Source organism: Xenopus laevis, chromosome 3S (genome assembly GCF_017654675.1).
Source record: "Xenopus laevis strain J_2021 chromosome 3S, Xenopus_laevis_v10.1, whole genome shotgun sequence".
Classification (NCBI taxonomy): domain Eukaryota; kingdom Metazoa; phylum Chordata; class Amphibia; order Anura; family Pipidae; genus Xenopus; species Xenopus laevis.
Window position 1 is genome coordinate 59,313,850 of NC_054376.1, and position 22,056 is coordinate 59,335,905.

General features: G+C 38.2%; 1 protein-coding gene across 2 annotated transcripts in view; it reads left to right on the forward strand.

The window, feature by feature from the left end:
• Positions 1-351: 351 nt before the first annotated feature.
• csk.S (C-terminal Src kinase S homeolog) overlaps positions 352-22,056 on the forward strand; it is a 48,505-nt gene continuing 26,800 nt past the window's right edge. The window contains exons 1-2 of one of the 2 annotated variants that reach the window (XM_018255562.2): positions 352-962; positions 13,532-13,613. The gene's annotated coding sequence lies outside the window, so the exon portion shown is untranslated. The remainder of the gene's footprint in view (positions 963-13,531; positions 13,614-22,056) is intronic. The other variant, XM_018255561.2, reaches the window with a different exon arrangement.

A 22,056-nucleotide genomic window follows, 5' to 3' on the forward strand; every position in this document is an offset into this window, starting at 1 on the left:
CTTGAACTTCACTCTTGGATAAATATACCATTAAAAGCTAATGTTAAGGTGAATAACCCCAAATAAACTCAGCAGAGATGCTGTTTTCGCATTTACACTGTCCTCTATCACTATTTATATACAGCTCAGGCTTGATTCTACACTCAGCTATGTTTGTCCTTACTCCTATGTTTATATGGTTAAAATTCTACCAAAATAAACCAGACCCAACCATGGCAACATCCACCAACCAAAACAAGGCTGAATTTTGCGTCTCTCAGTGTTTCGATTAGCGTCGCCATCCGGGGGTCACGCAAAACGCGCAACAGCCAATCACTAGACTATCGCCGCGGGGACGTGCCATTCCTAATATGGCGGACGGGAAAGTGTTGCAGCTCACGCCCTAGGTTTGGTTTTTGTTTGCGCATGCCCAATACCGCGGGTGGACCTGGCACCGTTTCCGCTGTCAGGGCCGCGTTTGAGAAGACAGTGAGCGGAGGCCTTACCCTGCACAACCGAAGCGAACCGGGGACGTAGTGCACTGTGCCTCATAAATCAGTGCACCACCTATTTACTTCCTGACAAGGAGGGTCGTTCGGCATTGCTTCTATTTTCTGCTCTCTTTCCTAAAATTACCTATTGATTCCTGCTAGGGACATCTACTTCATAAATCATATTGCCCTTGTTACTATCTCATCTCAAACATCCACTATCTCAATCGCCAACACTCTGCTTCTTGTCATTCGTAGTTGCCCTTTATCCATTCTAATTATCCCTCGTCCCATTCATATCACAGCTGTCTTCCTTTAAATACATTCTGTACCCTCCCCCATTTAAGTCTGTCCCCACACACAGCCATTAGTCCTATGTTGTAAGCTTGCATCCCACCTCCCCACCCTTCTCTCACCCTCCCCATCTGACCCTGCTCTCCAAACCTCTGGGACTTCCCCTTTATTGAAAGCACCGGACCTTGGCACCTCCAGGTAAGACCCACTGATTGTTACTGGCCCAGGATATTGCAATGTTTATGTCACACTATAATCTACATTTCTATGTCTAGATCTTGTATGTTCCTTTTACACTATCCTTTCTAGTAGTAGTTCAGCTGCAACACTATCTTTTGTTGGTTTCGGTTGCTAAAGGATGTTGAGAATTGTAGTTCAGAATGCTGAAAGGCCACTGATTGGAGGTTTTTTGATTGTTATAGATAGGTCACTTTTATCTTTATCAGAGAAACAACCTGTTTTGTGTTATTTCATACAGTCCTTTTCATACCATGTCATATAGAGCATTTCATATAGAGCAAGCCCTACACTGAGGCTGTCATTGGCAAACATTGATCTGTTATATTCTGCCTATTTTTAGCTGGTACTGGTGCATTTGTAGTACAGGGTCTATTCTATAGTTAAACTAATAGACGCCCAATTTACAGGTTTTCATCTGCTGTCAGACATCCCCAGCGTGATCCAACTTCAGAGGATGCTGGGAGTTGTTAGGTGCCATTTAAAATAGTGCTATACATTATATTAGTGCTATAAATGATACAAGCTTAAAATTATTTTTCGTCCTCTTTTTTGAAGAAATTCATGTAGGATTTTTTTTGCAGGAGGGTGTTGTCATAAATGCTGTAAAACAGGAATTCCACCATTTTTGAGGCCTACATCTCCTCAAAATTGTATTGTTTTCTCTGAGAAAGAGTCGGTAAATAACCAATTTCCAAGCATTACTAGTGTCACCAAGGGGCATTAACAGGCTTTTAATGCAAGTCAACATGTTATATTTTCTTGTATAACCCACTGGAACCTTAAATCTGAAAGTTGTTGAACCCTTGCTTCTCAGTATGGTCTCAGTCTTCTGACACCAGGTATATTTATTTATTAAGCTATAAAGTGAGCTTGGTGATAAAAAATTAAAAATATAGTTTATGTGAACAAAAATTGTTATCCGTCTCTAATTTATAATCATATTTTGCTCTGTTGTGGTGTGATCAGGTAGTGTAAGTTGGAGATGCAGCATAATCATGTTGTTCTATGGACTGATACTCGTAAGCAGTTATATGTATTTCATATCTTTAGATTTTTAGTTTCTCAGTTCCTATTTTTGCATTCTTTTCTCTGCATTTTTGTCTTGGAACCAACTTGAATTCAGAGACTGCAATTAATGTAGTTACATTTTCAATATAAACTGTGTGGGCTGCATGCCCCCCCTATACACTTGTTACATATAAATGAGCATATATGTTGGCTACATATAAGCCACTGCCCTATCATAATCCATTATTGTTTGATCATCCAGCTGGCAAGCCATATACAGATAAAAGGCTTATTTTGGCGATACATATGTTAATACAAAAGTAAATGCACGTTTACCTAATCACATTTTAATAGTTTGTAGGGATCTTATCCACTGTACACTGCATTGTATAAAAGACATATCAGGCTTATGTGTTCAAAGGATAAGTGTAATAATATATCAAACACCATTCTTCATAATCTGACAAAATATCTTGCATTAGTCAGATCTGCAGCTTCTACCTGAAGTTCTGTTAAAACAAAGTTATTCATTTTAAAGTTATTTGTTCAGACAATTATGTGATGATTAAAAGTCTAAATAGGAATATAGCTATAAATGTGAAGTTTCAGGAGCTCTGTAACAGTAAAGATGCCTTTAAAATTGTTAAAGGGGCAGTACCACCTAAAATGTGCTGCAGCCATTTTCACTCCAGGCCTTTCAGATAATAGGTTTATTGTATTGTCACTCCACTCTTTTTCAGTTGGTTTCTGTACTATTCCTAATAGCTTTACAAGATATCCTATAGTGCACATTTTAGCTTGAAAGAGACCCAGGGAGGCTGAACATGGCAGAGATGCCTAGACTGGAAGAAGATATCGGCACACAAGGCATTCAAATTGCAGGGAGCTTGTTTTAATGTGCGAAAAATGCAATGTTTTGGGGACACACACCCTTTGTCAAGCAAGGGGGGATGTCCCTGAAACGTTGCATTTTCCGCACATTAAAACAAATAGGGTGCTGCCTGCAACTTGAATGTCTTTTGTGCCGATATCTTCTTCCAGTATTGCTTGTGAGGTTGCCAGAACCTCTAATATTGTGCACCAGGCTAATCTAAATAAGGGTGTGTGATTGTTCATTCCTTTGCGTGAGAGATGCCTAGACACCAAGAAGTGAGCTAGCTCTTCCCACCTCTCATTTCTGAATTTCACTTGGCAACAGCATACATCCCAAGTAATCAGATACTGTGATTTTATAGTTGGGGTTTCATAAGGTTGATTACTGGCCCTTTAAAAACAGTGTTGGCTCCCCATCTTGAATCCTGTAATGCCATATGATTAATGTGTCAGTGGTCTGCACGTGCTTATTGTAGTCTGGGCTGCTTTTGAAAAGCTAAGCTTAAGTGCCATTGGAAAAAATGTCAACGTTAGAACGTGAGTGCAAGATCTGTAATAGAAGCTGATACTACAGGCATCATTACCGGTTCTGATGCATTTTGTGCTTGCATGGGAATCTGAATTGATCAGTGACATGATTTTATTTTAATGCACTGAATGCAAACTGTGTTTTTACATATTGCCCAATATAGTCACCTCATCATAACTTACAAATCACTAGTTTTGCAGCAAGTTTGTTTGGAATGCTTTTCAGTCTCTACACCTTGGCTGATGTCACTCCTATATCATCTTTGTGCGCAAACATGTGCAGAGCTCCATGGCAAAGGTTTGTTTATGTGTAGTGCACTAAGCTTTATTTCCACCTCAGTGATGTTGCTTGGACCATGTGGGAGACCTGTGTCATTGCTGACAATGAAAACTGCTATTTTTACCCATCTCTCCCGTAGGTTATAAGTGATACTAAGCATTGGTGGGCAGTGGTATATTTACAATAGGCCCAGTTATATTTGTCCCTCCACTTCCTGCTGCTGCTTGAGCTCAGAATGATGTGCACTGTGACATGGGGCAGAATATATGTTTATTTTTGGGCTGTTTGAGTTCGAACTGGTGCCTAGGGTGCTTCATTATAGAGCTACTGCAATCTATTGGGCACCCAAAACCACAATGAAATTCTGAGAAATAAAACATGGCATTTTGCATCTTCTGGCATCATTGTAAATGAGTCATCCAGTGTTTTAATGTGTTTAAAATGTTTTTAGAGAGGGTCTCTGGATAACAGATCTTTCCATAATTTGGATCTTCATACCTTAAATCTACTAGAAAATCATGTAAACAGTAAATAAACCCAATAGACTGGTTTTGCTTCCACTAAGGATTAATTATATCTTAGTGTGGATCAAGTACAAGGTACTGTTTTATTATTACAGAGAAAAGGGAAATCGTTTGTAAAAATTAGGATTATTTGGATGCAAAGGAGTCTTTGGGAGACGGCCTTTCCGTAATTCTGAGCTTTCTGGATAATGGGTTTCCAGATAACAGATCCCATACCTGCTCAACTAATACAAATGAACTGTCATTTGGGAATTTTGGAATTGAAAATTATACAGTGGCCTTTATTTTTACTATGGAGGGGTTGGATGGTGTTGGAGATTCAGTCTGTGACTTTCAGTAATAAATTAAATGTTATATTTATACCATTCAGTGATCCTGTTTATAGTAAATGATACCAGAAATGCAAGAGAAATTTTTTAGTTTCTAAAAAAAAAAAAAAAAATCCCAATCTTGCAAAATAAATCCCATTAAAAACTCTGAACGGAAATGTCAAGTGGTAATAAATACACCCTTTAATTTTTTTTTCAAAAAAAAACTTTATTTCTGGAAAACCATCTGAAACAACTGAATTGAAAAAAAAAATGTTTAGAAGGTGAACAACCCTTTAAATACAACAGTAGAGATTATGGAACAGGAAGTAGTGGCATAACCTAGCCCACTCTTAACAACCCACTTGCCCTTTGTAAGCTTGCAGCAACACTCTTTTGGCCTACTGGGCTTGGACTGATTGCAGGTAGTTATCACAAAGCAGAAGGAAATGTTTCGCTTGTTATCTTTGCCTTTGGAAAATAGTTCTATTAAGGCCATATTCATCTCGGCCAAATAAATTACAACCCGCGGTGTAAGCCATTTTATTAACAAATACTGTCATATTTATGGCTTTCTAAATCCAGGTGACCTCCTTTGCCTCAGGGACAGTGTGACATGTTGAGTTGTGTATGTGGGAGAAACATTTAGGGTAAGCTATCATGATTACAGCTAGTGATGTAGGAATTACAAAGAAACAAACAAGGAAACCCTATCCTCTTTTTACAAGTTGTACTAGCAGTACAAAGGAAACTATATGGGTTACAGTTAATTTTGTGTCTGCTGTGGCATCTTTTCATTGTATTTATTATGCAGTTGAATGTTTATAATGGTCGGCACAGGTGGGTAGTACTTTTGGCTTTCAGTGCAGGGGGTTTTAATTCCAGCCATGTCTGCAAAGAGTTTGCATGTTCTCCTCATGTCTGTGTGGACTTCTTCCAGGTACTCTGGATCGCTGTGACACTCCAGGCAAGTTAATTTTTAGTATGTTAAAGAATGGCCATTTCTAAGCAACCTTTCAATTGGTCTTCATTATTTATTCTTTATAGTTTTTGAGTTATTTGCCTTCTTCTTCTGACCCTTTCCAGCTGTCAAATGTAGGTCACTGACACCCATCTAAAATCAAATGCTCTTTATGGATACATGTTTATTGTTATTGCTACTTTTTATTACTCATCTTTCTATTAAGGACTCTCCTATTCATATTCCAGTCTCATATTCAAATTAATGCACGATTGCTAGGGTAATTTGGACCCTAGCAACCAGATTGGTGAAATTGCAAACCGGAAAGATGCTGAGTAAAAAGCTAAATAACTCAAAAATCACGAATAATAAAAAATGAAAACTAATTGCAAATTTTCTCAGAATATCACTCTCTACATCATAGTAAAGGAAGAGTTTATATGCCGAGAACTTCCCACACCAGTCAGTTGAACTGAAGAAGCTGCTCGGATGAGTAGTGAAATGTCTTCTTTGATTACTCAGCAAGTCCAGTTGTTTTTAGATTTACCTATACTAGATATACCATGACCTGGATGAATGAAAATCTTCATAGTCAACCCCTTTAACTCTCTTCTCATGAAAGTGGCACTATTGTGGGTAACTATGATAGGGACCTTAGATTGTAAACTTCTCGGGCAGAGACAGATAAACGGTTTCTGTAAAACACTTCATGGGGAGGCCCATTTATCAAAGGTCGAATTTCGAATTCATGTGAATTTGAATATACTCACAATTCCACTGTGAGGTTATTTAAGGAATCATTTGAATGGCTAATATTAGATCGAATGTTTCTGAACCGAAAATTCAAATCCTATTTCATACGAATAAACTTTTTCTCTGAAAAAAAAACCCTCAAATGTTTTTGCAGGTTTTAGTTGGTGAATATTCTAATTAGGACAGTTTCCATGGTCGTGGTGTGATAAATCTCACATTTGAATTTATATTCGAATAGGGGGATTAAAATTTGAATGTGTGAATTTTGACAGTCAAAAATTCTAATTTACTATTTGACCCTTGATAAATCTGTTTCATACTGTGCAGATGCTATATAGATAAAGAATTATAACAATACTCTGGGGTGATTCTGCCGTGAGGCAAGGCGAGAACCATGAAGCAGTTGCCCAGAAGTTACCAGGGGCGGCAAAAATCTGTTATATCCCATAATATAATGGGATCCTCATATATTACACTTTTTACCGTGTTTTTGTGCGTTTGAAAGTTATATACCCATAGATGTTAAGATTTTTAAAATATCTTTTCGTTAGCATTAGACCAAGCATCTTTTAAAACGATCATTAAAATGTACAATTTGTCCATCAACTAAAAAGACTATTTCAAGCAATATCATCTAGTTCAGTGCTGTCCGACTTCTGTGGTACTGAGGGCTGAAATTTTTCCGGCCTACATAGTGGAGGAAGCCAGTGTTCACCACTCCATGTTTTTAAACTACACTTACTTTAAACCACACCCATGTTACCACAAGATCATATCCGCATTAATTGTGGTAGCACACCAAAAAACCAAATGGTTGGTCCTCACTGCAGGGATATCACTTATCACTCATATGTGAAAAACTTTGTCATAAGACCTACCCTTAAATCCATATGCCTCCTCATCCCTGTGGATAACAAGGCACCCCCAGAACATGATTAAACACATTAGGGGCACCTAACAATAATTTATTTTCAAATGCTAACAAACCCCCAGAACAAATACCAGGCTTATGTTCCACAGGCAGAGCAGGGCACACGCAGGCAGAGTATGTCACACGCAGGGAGCATAGGGCAGAACAGAGCAAGAGGCATGGAAACCCATCAGGACCACTCTAATATGTACAACATGCAGTGACTCAGTGCTGGTGCCCCATTAGCATTTTGTATAAAGTATGAACAATGTGTACAGTTTCAGTCTGGGTCTCAGGTAGAACAGTACAGGCTTTAGGATGTGAACAATAGAGGTGTCACAAGTGTGAACAATGCAGAGGGATCACTGGTGTGAACAATACAGGGTATTACAGTCTGTATTGGAGGTTAAACAATGCAGGGGCCGGTTAATCTCTGTAGTATTATCATTTAAAGTTTACACATGGCAAGCAAACACAGCAGGTAGGTGGGGGGCCACACAAGGGGGGGGGGTCACAGGCCGCATGTGGGCCGCCAGTTGGACAGCCCTGGCCTAGCTGAAGCCAGGAAAACTATAGGTAGCTGCCTGCTTGTCCCTACAAACAATTGGACAATGGATACATTTCACTGTGAATAATGAAAATTTTCTAACCTGCCCAGTGGATTTTCTGACCAATGTCAGATGAAAAATCATTAGATGCATAATTGTTTGGTGCCCACTAACCTCGCAATAATTTGACGGATTGTTGGATTGCACTAAAATCGTTAAGGAGAGAAAAATCTTAACGTCTATGATGAGCTTTAATGTGATTCAGTACTGAGCAGTATTAAAAAAAAAAACAGCAGCTCTTTACTTTGTGTTTTTCATAAAGAGAGTCGTGGTATTCATTAGAGTACAGCTCCTAATGTGCTGAGTGGTAGGTTGGCAAATGCATTGTGCTAGTTCATATGTATGTCTGTGACACTGCATCTCTTCTGTGATTCCAGCTGTCCAATCTGTTGCTAAAAAATTTCCTGCCTTATCACAACTTTATTTTTAATTCAGTTCTGCTATAAGTGGCAATTTTACATTCCAAACATGAATAGTTTTTTCTCTTGCAATGTCCAGGAACATATTTTGTGACTTTTTTTTATCTTAAGCATAGGCTTCATGCTATAGTAAAACTTCACATTTATATTACCACATTTTGGTTTTCCCAAATTTTTCATCTTACAAACTTAAGTGGCTGCTTTTTCCAAAGTTTGGATTTTAAAAGTGCCTATATGCCAAATTGCCCAGTCTCCTAGAACTCTTAAAGGGATTCTGTCATGATATTTATGGTGTTCTTTTTATTTGTAAATTACACTGTTTACACTACACATAATTGACACTGTGTAAAATTTCATTCCTAACCCAACAAGTGTATTTTTTTTTATAGTTGTAATATTGGTGTGTAGGCAGCCATCTTAGGTAATTTTCCCTAGTCTTTCAGAAAGAGACAGCATTTCAGAATGTAACTGCTTTCAGGCAGACTATTGTTTCTCCTATTCAGTGTAACTGAAGGAAGTGCAGTGGGACATGGATTTTTACTATTGAGTGCTGTTATCATATCTACCAGGGAGCTGTTATCTGGTTACCTTCCCATTGTTCTGCTGGTGGGAGAAGGGAGGGGTTATATCACTCCAACTTGCAGTACAGCAGAAAAGAGTGCCTTAAGTTTATCAGAACACAAGTCACATAACTAGGTGCACCAGGGAAACTAACAATATGTCTAGCCGCATGTCAGATTTCAAAATTAAATATAAAAAAACTCAGTTTGGTCTTTTGAAAAATGGATTTCAATGCAGAATGAATGTTTTCCCATGACAGTATCCCTTTAAGCTTTAAGAATTCAAAGGTTATATCTTTTTTGGGGGGTGAGAAAACTAGTACCTGGACCACCATGCAAGGATGGTGAGAACATACAAACTAACCAAAAAAGCCACCATTTTATTATCAGAATAGTCACCTTGCTATAGTTCTGGGAATATGAAGATGCACTGACCCCCTAGTTTAACCTAACTGTGTTTTTGTATTTGCTAGGGTCCTGCAGCTAGTCTGGTACCCTAGGGGTATCACAGTTCTCCATATAGGGTACGCTCTCTCACCCTCAAATGAGGTCATCCCTATGCTTATGATGTGTCACATTTGGTTGATAAAGCAGCTGCAGGTTGGATTGAGGAGAGTGTCTAGATGCAGGTTGGGTATGTGTCTTCCCAGTTAGACCTGTGTAAGCTATGGCCTGCTAACAGCATACGTTAGTTGAGCTGGAAAGAACAGTCTCCTTGATAAAACTTTTAAGATGTACCCCACATAATCTGGAGGCTGAAAGTTTGGAGCTGGCCATTTTGGTTTGCTACTTTGACAACCAAATGAGATCACCAAAGTAAAAGGATGATAATGCGGCCTTGTTATTCGTGAGATGAAAGAAAGATAGAGTTCCTTTGCCTAAATAGAAATAAAAAGTCTATGAATGCATCATTTTACGTTACTTTTTTCATTAGGGTTTAACTTGTTCTTTGATTTTGTATTTATTTCTATTTGAACTTTCTATGTGCCTCACATAAGAGGTGAAGAACTGTAGAACTGAGTGCATGTAAAGGGCGGAAGAGGTTGTAAGAGGAAGTAAGTAATCGTGTTCTGTGCCCAACCTGTGAGAATATTAAACAGGAACAAGATAATGTGAGAAACAGACAAATATTCAAGTAGTTTAATATAATACAATTAGCAGAGACATTGTACAACAGGTCCCAAAATGGCTTTTTAACATTGCAGGTTAATGTACCAGAGTGTAAATATCTTTTGAAAATGTATTTTAATAGTGGTGTGTGTGTGTGTTAGGTTGTTCAAATATTTTGTCTTTTTTGCTTTCAGAAAAATCTTAACTAGTTTCTAGGAGGTCCAGAACAAGTCATAGATTAGCTTTTGCGCCCACAAATTGGGATATAATAAATTATACAGTGTATTAAAGGTAGTTATTATGACCTGTTGTGAAAAGCATAAGGAACCATAGGTTAAAGGAGATAAATAGCTTAATTGGAAATCTCCCTAATCTTATAAGCACTCATGAATACTGTATGGTGCAGCTTTCACTCGGTGCTAAAAATGATTATTAACTTTTAAACGGACCCTTTATTGGAGCTACTTGTGGACTTGCTACAGTCCCTGTCTGTGTTTCAAATGAAGGGTGGCATGTTCTTACAGTCCTTGCCAGAAGCACAGTAGGAGGGGATAGCCTCACAGCCCTGCAGTCACACAAGTGGAGACAGTCTTTAGGTCCCTGTCAGGTCAGCCTAGCTGCTGATTGGTTCCTATCCAACAGTGCGGTGGGCTGAGTGCCGTCGGCTTCCTGTACGCCCTGGGAAAGGAGGATGGGCAGGGCTAGAAGGGTTTTTGGAGATACTTTTAAGAAATCAGCCAAAAAAACACAACTTTAAAGAGCACATTCTATTTATATTTAGAGGAGAATAATACACTAGCACATTTTTTTCTTTTGGTCAATGTAGTTTTCCTTTATTTTTATAAAAAGAATTAAAGGAATAGTTTAGTGTGAAAATAAAAACTGTGTAAATAGATCCAACTTCCTGCTTTTCAGCTCTATAACTCTGAGCTATTCAGCGACTTGAAGGGGGGCACATGGTACATTTCTGTTCAGTGAGTTTGTAATTGATCCTCAGCATTCAGCTCAGATTCAAAAGCAACAGATATGACCCATGTGCCCCCCCCCCTCAAGTCTCTGATTGGTTACTGCCTGGTAGCCAGGGTAACCAGTCAGTGTAAACCAAGAGAGCTGAAAAGCAGGAAGTAGTCATCTGACTGACATGTTACATATCAAATCACTCCAGCCTTTATACATTACATTTTTGGCTAACTAACTATATTAGAAACATTTTTTATTTTGCACAGCCTATCTATTTACCCAGTTTTTTTACCCAATTTTTATTTTTACACTGAACAATTCCTTTAAGTGATGGTACAGAAAGAAGGAGATATGGGGTAGTGTACAAGACTATGAATGCAGAGAAAATACATAATGTCACAGTAGTGTCTGTCTTTAATTATATGGTAACGTATAGACACTCTATTATGACATTTTCTTCTTTTTAACACAGAATGTCCCCTCTAAAAATTTAGGGGTAATTTACAAACATAGCTGCAAGTGCAGTTGTGCTAAAATGGGATAAAATGTTTAACTTTTTGATGCCATTTGTTAAAGGTACTTGAGTTCATACATGTTCCTTGCACCTCCATAAAGTTGCTCCATGCGCCATTGTTTTTGTCCTGCCTCTTCCACTGAATCTATTGCAAGAGCACCTATTGATGCTTTGGAGCTACCAGAAAGGGTTCCTGCATCAGTAAGAGCAGACCAAAAGTATCAAATGCATGCTACCATTTGAGCAGTTGTGTTTGGGTCTTGTTTTTGAAGAATTGCTTGTAGTTTTTAATTCAACGTAGGGCTAATTTCTACCCACTTTCACAGTTAACATTGTGTTCAACAAAAAAGTCCTGCAACCTTTCCCATACAGAGTCACATTTTATGGTCCTCTTAAATAAACTGAATTTTAGCAGAACCGCTTGACATGCTGACTTTGGGTCCCACTCATGGATAAAGAACTGCTTCTTTAACTTGTGTCCTCATTAGTTGCCTGTTTTTGATGTGTGTTTTCATCATCCTCCCTCTTAGGTGTGTGCTACTAATTCTTGTGTACAAACTGTTGTCAAGTAATGTTAATAGACGTCAGCCTTGAGGTCAGATATGCCTAATTATAGCCCTGCAGTATTTGTAAAGTGCAATATCCTTGTCGTCTTCTGCTTTTATCATGATAAGGCCTGTTTCTGTTTTTATTATGATAAGGGACAGCTAAGGGGAAAATGTGAAAAGCGTTGCTAAAAAAGGACTGCAAATTACATAAAATTATGTCATGATTTTTTGCCTCTCATCTTCTTTCCCTGTGTCTCATTTGGGAACCAATATAAATATTGGTGGGGAAGGAAAATGGTTAAAAGGCTGTTACTGTCATTAGTGTGCTGCAAATGTATATGCTTTTTCGATATGTTTATACATACATTCACAGCATTCCAGTTACCAGTTATCGTTTCTGCCAATACTGTGATTGAAATAGTTATAACTTTAAAGTAAATCGGTTGCACACAAGCTGAATAATTGAATTTTGCCACGCATAAAAAAGTCTATCCCAAAACTGTGTATGATAGGTATTTTCACCTTATAGGCATTATTGGGATAACGGTGTTTCTTTTGGCTTTTTAAGCCAGGAGTGGCCAAACTTAAGCAACATGCTGTCTTCTTTTAGTTAAGTTAGCACACTAGGATCTACCATGTCAAATGTGACAGTGTCGTAGAAATTAACTATATTAAATGTGCAAAACCTAGCTTTTGTGCACATGGGTCCCAGCATTTCCCTTAAACAACTCCATTAGAGAACAATTTAGGGTATCTCCCATTCAAGGGATAAACAAATGCTGCTTTTTCATACAAATACATTTACAAATACTTCTTCGAATGCATTGAAAATATTTAATTAACATATATTGACATTTTATGAAAATCACATTTTCTTTCTTTTATTGAAAAAAACAGAATTTTTGGTTGGAAGTGCCTATTCAGTTATCTAATTGAGCTGTTTATGGGAAATACTGGCTGCTTTGATCTACCTTTTGGGCACCCTTGTTTTAGAACAATAGATATATGCAATGTTTGGTAGCTTGCATTGCATTTTTTTGTATGGGAGGTTTAAGCCATGGGTGCATGCTGCAGTGCTCTAGTCAAAAAAAGCAAAGGTCAAAATGCGTGTGATCTCATCATTGCTTCCCATGTCAAAATATAGGAAACTTGGGCAGATGTTCATGGTGACAAGTGGCCTCTGCTTAGAAATACTCACTTTACTAAAGCTGCCTATCCATATTTGTGTGTGCTATAACCATAATCTTTCACTTGGTGATATGTGTTTTTTGCATTTTGGCCCTCTATGATACATTCTCCTCCTACCACGATTGTTCTGAAGAACCAAGGAACTTGGAAAATATAAGTACTTTCTGTTTTACTTTGCTCTGTTGAGCAGTGCAAGAAAAAAAATGCCCAACAACTGCTTCTAGAAGCTTGCTCGTGCCGCTTGCCTGGTTTTTTTTTGTTTTTTTTTGAAGAATTGTTCTAGTGTGTTTTAATAAATCTCCAACTGCCTTTTTTATGCATAGCGAAAGTAGTTTTTCTTCTCACGGCGGCTAAATCAGTAACTGATTTGCTGAAGGGCTTGTTTGCCTGCTTTATCATGAACATGTAGAGGGTCTTGCAAAGTTTGAAATACAGACCAAAACCTTTGCACTCAACCCATTATCCTTATATTAAGGGGTGAAGACACACATGGATATTCTTCGGCGTGAGTCACCGAAACGTTTAAAAACCCGCTGATGTATCAAAGATGTTATCAGGTTAGTTTCCAACTACAGAGCAATAGGAAGCAATGAAAAAAAAAAAAATTGTAATGACAGTACTATATTTAATCAACCAAAGGTGGTGATGTGGCAACCATACCAAAAAAGCCTGTTTTGTGTTGGGAAAACTGCTAATACAAAAGGTAATTAGTGGTGTAGTGGTATTTTCCTAATTATGTAATACAGTATTATCTTTGTTGGCTTTGCTTTTACCAAGAATTTCTTGCTGGCAGGTTTTGCAGAAGAGATCATGGCATGTAATCAAGGCGGCAACTTGTGAGGGAATGTGCTATTTGTTAAAGCCGCATTCATTGAGCCTGAGGCTAAATAGGAGCAAAACAGTACCAGTAAAAATGCCTCTCTCCCCTGTCACACTGCTTCCTATATTAACCTTATGGGAATTGCTAAAACCTGACAAACAACCGCCTCTACTCAAATATGCCTGCCAAGTATATATCCACCTTTCACTGTTACCTGTGCTTCATACATTGTGTTTCTCATAGATTCATATTGGAGACAGGGAATTTGACAGGCACTGCCACCTGCCAATGACCAGGCAAGTTTCAGTATAGGTAACAGTAAACCGCAACCATTTTATAAAAAACAATATTGGAGCCAGAAGCTTTATAAGACATAAGGCATGATACAGTAATGCTAGAGCATGGCCAAGGTTAGAGCAACAGGAGTGTAGTCAAGGTCACTGACAACAGGGAGGCCAGGGAGAGTGGGCAAATAACAGTTAAAAAAAGTGCAGGGATAGGAAACTGTGAAGCAGTAGGGACGAAGGGGCAGTGCTAGTGCTGTAGCTCCTTAGCACAAACCTAGAAAAGGTCCAAGTGAAAGCTGTACTTTTTGAAGTGGCTACAATAAAGGAACAGTAACACCAAAAAATTTCGAAGTTTTTATCACTTCGAAATTCAACCCTTCGTAAATGTGCCCCTTAGGGTTGAATTGAAAATTCCAAATTCTAATTTTCAACGTTTTTTATGGTCAAAACTGTCAAATTTGACTAGGGAGTTATTTATATTTGATGCAAGTTTTTTTTTTAAAAAAAATTTAAATTAGATTTTTGAGATTTATCATACTCTGGCTCTTTAAGAACTCAAATTTGACTATTCGCCACCTAAAACCTGCCAAATTGCTGTTTAAGTCAATGGGAGAGGTCCAGGGATTAATTTGGAGTTGTTTGCATTTGCAGCCTTCCTGACATTGAAGTTTCAACTCGAATCAAATTCAATTCGAGTTTTCATTTCGATTATATTCATCCAAGTTTAAAAAATGTGATTTTATTAATAAATTTCGATTGGTTGAACTTCGTATTTATGGGAGTTTAGGTGCGTTTTTAAAAACTCACATGAATTTGAACTTCGACCTTTGATAAATGTGCCTCTGACACTAGAGGATGACTATGTAGCTATGCAGCAGACAGCATCATCTGATGTCAAACATAGGAGGTACCTGCAGCATGGCTAGAAGAAGATGGGGGAGCTTCTAGTGGCAGCTGCTAGCTAGCACATAACTGTTTGCTGAACACAGTCACTTAAATATAAATGTAGTTAAAGAGATTTGAACCCAAGGCTAAGGTCATTTTGATGAACCCCTTTATATTCTATAGAATTTCTTTTCTGCTGTGTATGCAGCCCCTATTTGAAAGTTGTGATTTTTACCTGCTCTATTCAGCCCTCCATGCAATTTCAGTTTGGGAAGAACACACCTATTAACTCTGTGCACTTGAAAGCAAAAGGGTTACATTTTCACTCTAACTATTGCACTCTATGCCAGATGACAGAAATGTATATGCAAGTGCTGCCTGCTTTTGGAGCTTACCGAGTCCTTTGTAAAATGTGCAAGAACATTTTTTTTGGTGTTGTGGGCTATGTTAAACTTGTTGCTGTGCAAAGATGGTTTTAGTAAATTTGTTTCATTTTATAGCAGGTTTGTATCAGAGGTGTGAAAAAGTGCAGACACCTGTGGTAGCCATTCATGGTACAGGAACCCTGTCTTATTTCAATTGTCATTCGTGTCGTTTTACTTTAATGAAATGGATATTTTTGGTTGTATGCAAATAACCGTAACATTGTCAAAGCAACAGTTCCTCTTTTTGAAGATCTTTTGCATTTGGGGATCGCCACCTTGCAGCTCCACTTCCCTTTGTACTACTCAGCCTGCACAGTGGGGAGGTTTGTCTGAATCCTCACCCACCACTCCTATACCAGCATTGCTATTTCTTCTTATCTCACTTCCCCTCCTTCCTAAGACAAAATAGCAAGCACTGCCACATAAAGATTTCAATGCTTTACGTGCCATATTCTCTGCAGCCTATCAAGCAAAGAATTTTAAGTCATTGTCTTCCTGCTGCCTTTTAAAATGTATACAGCGTAGTTGTCTGTGAAAGAGATATTTGTCCACTTTTTAAGCACACTGCTGGTGTAGTGATTGTCTGTCACTTTTCTAATAGAGGGTACAGAACAGACAAACTGACTTTGCAGTCATTGAGCTGTCACAATGTACCGCTGTTTTCTGCTATCTCAGCCAGGGAGCACATACATTAAAGGGATACTGTCATGGGAAAACCTTTTTTTATTTTTTTTTTTTATTTTTTTTTTTCAAAACTCGTCAGTTAATAGTGCTGCTCCAGCAGAATTCTGCACTGGAATCCATTTCTCAAAAGGGCAAACAGATTTTTTTATATTCAATTTTGAAATCTGACATGGGACTAGACATATCGTCAATTTCCCAGCTGCCCCAAGTCATGTGACTTGTAATCTGATAAACTTCAATCACTCTTTACTGCTGTACTGCAAGTTGGAGTGATATCACCCTCCCTTCCCCCCCCCCCCCAGCAGCCAAACAAAAGAACAATGGGAAGGTAACCAGATAGCAGCTGCCTGGTAGATCTAAGAACAACACTTAATAGTAAAAACCCATGTCCCACTGAGACACATTCAGTTACATTGAGAAGGAAAAACAGCAGCCTGCCAGAAAGCATTTCTCTCCTAAAGTGCAGGCACAAGTCACATGACATGGGGCAGCTGGGAAATTGACAAAATGTCTAGCCCCATGTCAGATTTCAAAATTGAATATACAAAAATCTGTTTGCTCTTTTGAGAAATGGATTTCAGTTCAGAATTCTGCTGGAGTAGCACTATTAACTGATGCGTTTTGAAAAAAAACACGTTTTCCGATGACAGGATCCCTTTAACTATGGTCCGTGTTATATTTTCAGCACTAAGCTAAGAAGGTAAAAACTGGCAGAATATTTTATTAGATGGTAACTGTAATCTAATATGCCTCAAAATAGTATCAACAGATCTAGGAGATCTGCAATTTCAGACACACTAAGCTGCCATAAACCTATGCCTGGTAGTTCAGTACTGTGTGTTCCATCATATAACACTGATCCCATGTGTTCTAATGTGTGTATAGACTAGAAATTAGTGCCTAATGCGAACAATAGGTATTCCTCAATTCTTTATTGTGCTCAGTTCTGATCTCTCTTTCTGTGGATATAGGCCTATTAGGCAGTATGGTATCCGCTTTGTGCTAGAATGCATATATCATAAAAAAATCCACTTTGTGACTGCTGTGCATGCAGTGTGTACAACAGATCTTGGTGTCGCCAAACATGACTGGGCCGCAACCCTCCATTCATCAGGATACAAAATAATGTACACACCTATAGATCTACAAAATCTCCGCCTCCCTATCCAAGAGTCCTCCTTTATCCAATCAGTCCTTAGTGAAGTGTAAGGATCCAAAGAGAGGCTTGGGAAGCATCCAAAAGTGTAATCCCATCATTAGTTAAAATCAGTCCAAACATCATAATTTCCAAATCAGTCCAAACATCCAAATTTTAGTGTCCATGGAGGCAATTTTGACATAATGTTCACACAATTACAAAAACAATGTGATTAAAATGAAATAATAAGTAAGACTCCCTACCAGTGGGGCAGTTAATTTTGCCTTAATCATTTTGCTATCCCCACCAGCTCTGCTGTTTTAAAGGTATGAGGCACCTTTATTAAAATTTTTTTTAAAAGAAACATTTTTTGGTATTGTTAACATTCTACTCATAAACCTCTAACCATCTCATAAACCTAACAAAACCACTTATTGGCCCATAAATGGAATATTGCTGTCCCTTATTTTGCCTTTAAGAAATGTAATCTTTCAATCCGTGCTTATGCAGTTTGATGCCCTATTTGAAATACTGCTTCAGAAATGATCCTGCAGTTATGTATACAATGGGTTTCAGTTATGCTCCAAATTACTGGGGTTAGAATATTCTGCTGGAACAGTCTGATGAATGTCCCTGTATTTATATTAATGGCATTTGCACAAAAATGACAGAACTGGGGATTTTTTTCTTTTTTTTTTTTAAACATGATTTCTGCATGACTGCACGTCCAAAAAGAGTGTGGGTCATAGGCCTGAAGCATGACAGAACTGCTGTTTTGTGAGAGAAGGGAAGCATTTCATTACACATGCCCATGCAAGCAAAAGTCACTCAACATTCTTCAGATTTCAAGTACATTTTGTTTTTGCTATTTTACTTTAAAAAATTGGGGGAACACACAGGCATATAAAACCTTCATCTATTTAATATGGTTTTATACAATTGTCACACTGTAAGTTATACTGTACTTTATGGCTGCTTTCTTTAAAACATATTTGGAGTGTTGCTGGCAGTCCCACACTTTTTCCGCTGACTCTGTGCGGTTCAAGTACGTGGTTCATTAAATAGATTAGAAGTGTACTACTAATATGAGAAAAAATAGAATTCTTGTGCTGATGCATAAAATAAGTTTGTTTTGAGTTCCTCATTGTCTGTTATAGAGATGCTTTTTTTTTAAAAAAATTTTAAACAGTATCTTCATCAAATGTGCCAACAAAATGGTGCTAGATTGTTGACAATGTCATAGACAATGTCAAGATTGTTCACCAATTGCTTTCCATCTTTTATTTTTTACCATTTTCCCAAATTTTAAAGGGGAACTCCACAAAAACGCAACTTAAGCTTTTTGAAAAATAAACCAACATTGCAATATACATCAATTTAAAAAATATACAGACTTTTCATGGTTTTTCATGGTTTCTGACAGTTTCCTAAGCCTTGCCCCCTGCTCTCCTGCTGATCTGTCTGACTACTTTTCTGAGCTGACTGACTACTGTTACTTTGAATCAACAGCCATCTGTCCTCAGCCTGTATCCTCCAAACCCCACAATTCCCTGCACATGTGATTTCAATAAGGAAAGGAACATCATAGTGCAATGCATTGTGGGGTATGTAGTTCCTGCATGCTGTCTGTAAGCTGTGAAGTAGTTGTTACAATCTGTACAACAATGTTTAGTCCCTCCTTCCCTGCCGGGATTTCAAATGAGGCAAAAAGAGAAGAACTGTTATGCAGCTGGATTTCAGCATAGAAAATGGCATTTATTCATACTTTTTGAAGAAAATGGTAACTGATGGGTATATTAGGGGTTTCTGTGTTATGTGGGCCTCTTTATCAAATTTTGGTTTGGAAGCCGTTTAAATTTTAATGTTCGTCTGTCTAGTATTTCAGTCTGGCAGCTCAGTGATCCAGGAGCAGAACTGTTACAATTTGCTACATTTAGTTGATACAATATGTTGATACATCTCTAAGCAGTATTTGTGGAATATTAGCAACTATTGTAACAATTGTAACGGCTCAAAGATTCTGTGCTCATAGAGAACAATTGTATCGAATGGCTATTTATTTATACAATGGCGTACAGTGGCTGTGTAACGTTGTGGTATATAGTAAGGTCAGATGGAGTGTGTGTGTGAGAGAGATTTGTCCGGTCCCTGAGTATTCAGGAGCCTTATGGCTTGGGAGAAGAAACTGTTACACAGTCTGGTAGTGAGGGCCCTAATGCTTCCGTACCTTTTTCCAGATGGCAGGAGTGTGAACAGTGAGTGTGAGGGGTGTGTTGGATCAGTCACAATGCTGGTGGCTTTACGGATGAAGCGAGTGGTGTAAATGTCCATGATGGAAGGAAGAGAGACACCTATGATCTTCTCTGCAAAAGAGTAGGCGACCCCTCTGTCAGAGCTGCTTTAGAAGGTGAAAAATTTAAAGTTACACTTCAATATTAGAGAAACAAATAGAAAGCCATTTAAAAAGTCTTTGTTTATGGTAAACAATCTGAAACCAACTGAACTGAAAAAAAGTGTTTGAAGGCGAACAATCCATTTATGGACTTTACAAGTCCAAGCTGCAGGCTATGCAATGCTGTATAGCTGACATTGCTCAAGTAAAAAGAATGAATGCACTTGTATTTGCCTATGTAATTTACCACAGTGAAACAAACTTGAAACAAATTATTCCATTGTTGGATTTGCAACTAATGCTTCATGCTTATAGTTGTTCTCCAGTAGAATTGGGTTCTAGCCATTGGCATTTCCTGTCCAAATGTCAGTCTGTTTCTTTTTTTTGTATTTCAAGAAAATTTTTATTCATGAAGAAAAGGTGAACATACAGTGAACATATATGAAAAAAATCACATCTGGTCAACATTCAGATATGTAAGCATGCACGGTAACAGGAGTACAGTTCTGAAAGTGAACTAGTACCAGCAATGTCGTAGGACAAAAGCAAGTAGAAAGGGAAGAGAAGGGTAGGAAGGGGGGGGGGGGATTGGGGATAGAGCCTGAAGGCTACCGTTCTAGCATATTACTGTGGTTTCACAGTTTGCCATGTGCCTGTAAGTAGGAGATCCAGGGCTGCCAGGTCGATGTAAAGTTATCCTTTCTCATCGTGAGAAATGATGTCAATTCTTCCATAATGTAAATATCCCTTACATTCGCAATCCATTCCTCTAAGGTCGGGGGAATGACCTCTCTCCAGTGTCTAGGGATCAGTATTTTTGCCGCTAGTAGTAATTGGTTTAGCAGACTATGTTTGAAAGTATGTTCTGGGAGCTCAGTATGAAGCAAAAGGAGCAAGTGAGGTGAGAGATCGACCTGATAGCCCAGAACCTCCCGACACACCTGTTGTATGCTGTCCCAAAACGGTTTCAACTTCTCGCAGAAAAACCAGATATGAGAAATATTCCCAACCTCCTTATGACACCTCCAGCATAGGTTATCTGGTATCAGATGCATTTGGAATAATTTAGTAGGCGTTCTATACCAATACGATAAAATTTTATAGGAATTTTCCTGAAATCTGTTATTTATAGAACATTTCGCTAAGAGTCTGAAGATTTTCTCCCAGTCATCCTTTGACAGACTTAGCTGTAATTCGGATTCCCAGGTCTTTGTGAAGTGTGGCAACTGGGGATATTTCTTTCGTATTATCAGCTTGTAAAGCAATGAAATTAAATGCTGCGGAACAGTATTTTTTATCACAGATGTCAGTCTGTTTCAAGTAAAGTGAAATGTCTCCAAACGTTGGAGCTGTTGGGCTTACAAAGCACAAACTGCCCCAACAGATGAGGGATAGGGAAGCAGATTTTCACCCCAAAGAAGATCTAATTGGGCCTCGTTCTTTTAAGACCAATGTTCATGATCCATTTGAATCTTTACATCTACAAATCTTAAAATTGTATGTCACAATTGTGAATTGTGTTCAGTGCAGCTGAAGAGCTATGCTAATATTGTTTCATGATATCTATATGTACAGCCAATGTGCCACGTTTACTATGTTGGGCCATGCCCCTCTGATATCTGATTAAAGGATTATTAAATTGGCAAAAGAGCTGGTTATGCCCCAGGCATGCTAGACAACACCCCCTAATCTGCCAGACCATGTTCCTTTTTATAATTTTTCTATAAGGTTTATAAAAAATCTGTGGGTAGTGAAAAGGAAGGTTAGTGTAGTGCCTTTTTTTTTGTTTAATATAAGGATTCTAGTTAAAATACGACGTGGGATCTCCTGAAGTGCTGCAATAGTTCAAGTGCTGGTAGCTGCATCTGAAATATGTTTTTGCAGCTTGTGCTAGATAGCTCTCTAACTTTCCCTGTCAGGTGATTATTCTAGTATAAAGCTCACAGCTACTTCCTTATTAACCTGCCACTGCATTCTTGGCAAACATTTCATTGAGGATTTATGATTTCAAGGTCGACATTTGGTCATGTGCATGTGGCATTGCTTATAAAACCTGTATGCAATATAAATTAAAGGCTAAATCCAGTGTTCTTTAATTGATTTGAATCTGCTGTACTGTTTTTCCAAATGCACTGACAGCATCTGCATGCCTACACTGACTGATAGATACCATGCATGTCCATGCATTTGTCAAGATTGGGTGGAAACCAACAAATCGTGTGACACTAACCCAAGAGGAGCCAGAAAAGACATATATAAATGACCCTGTTGCCTGTGCTGGATTTGTAACATTCCAAATCCAGTATTTTGTTTCCAGTTTTATAGAAAGGGACACACATTACATTTACAAATAATGTTAAAACCACTGA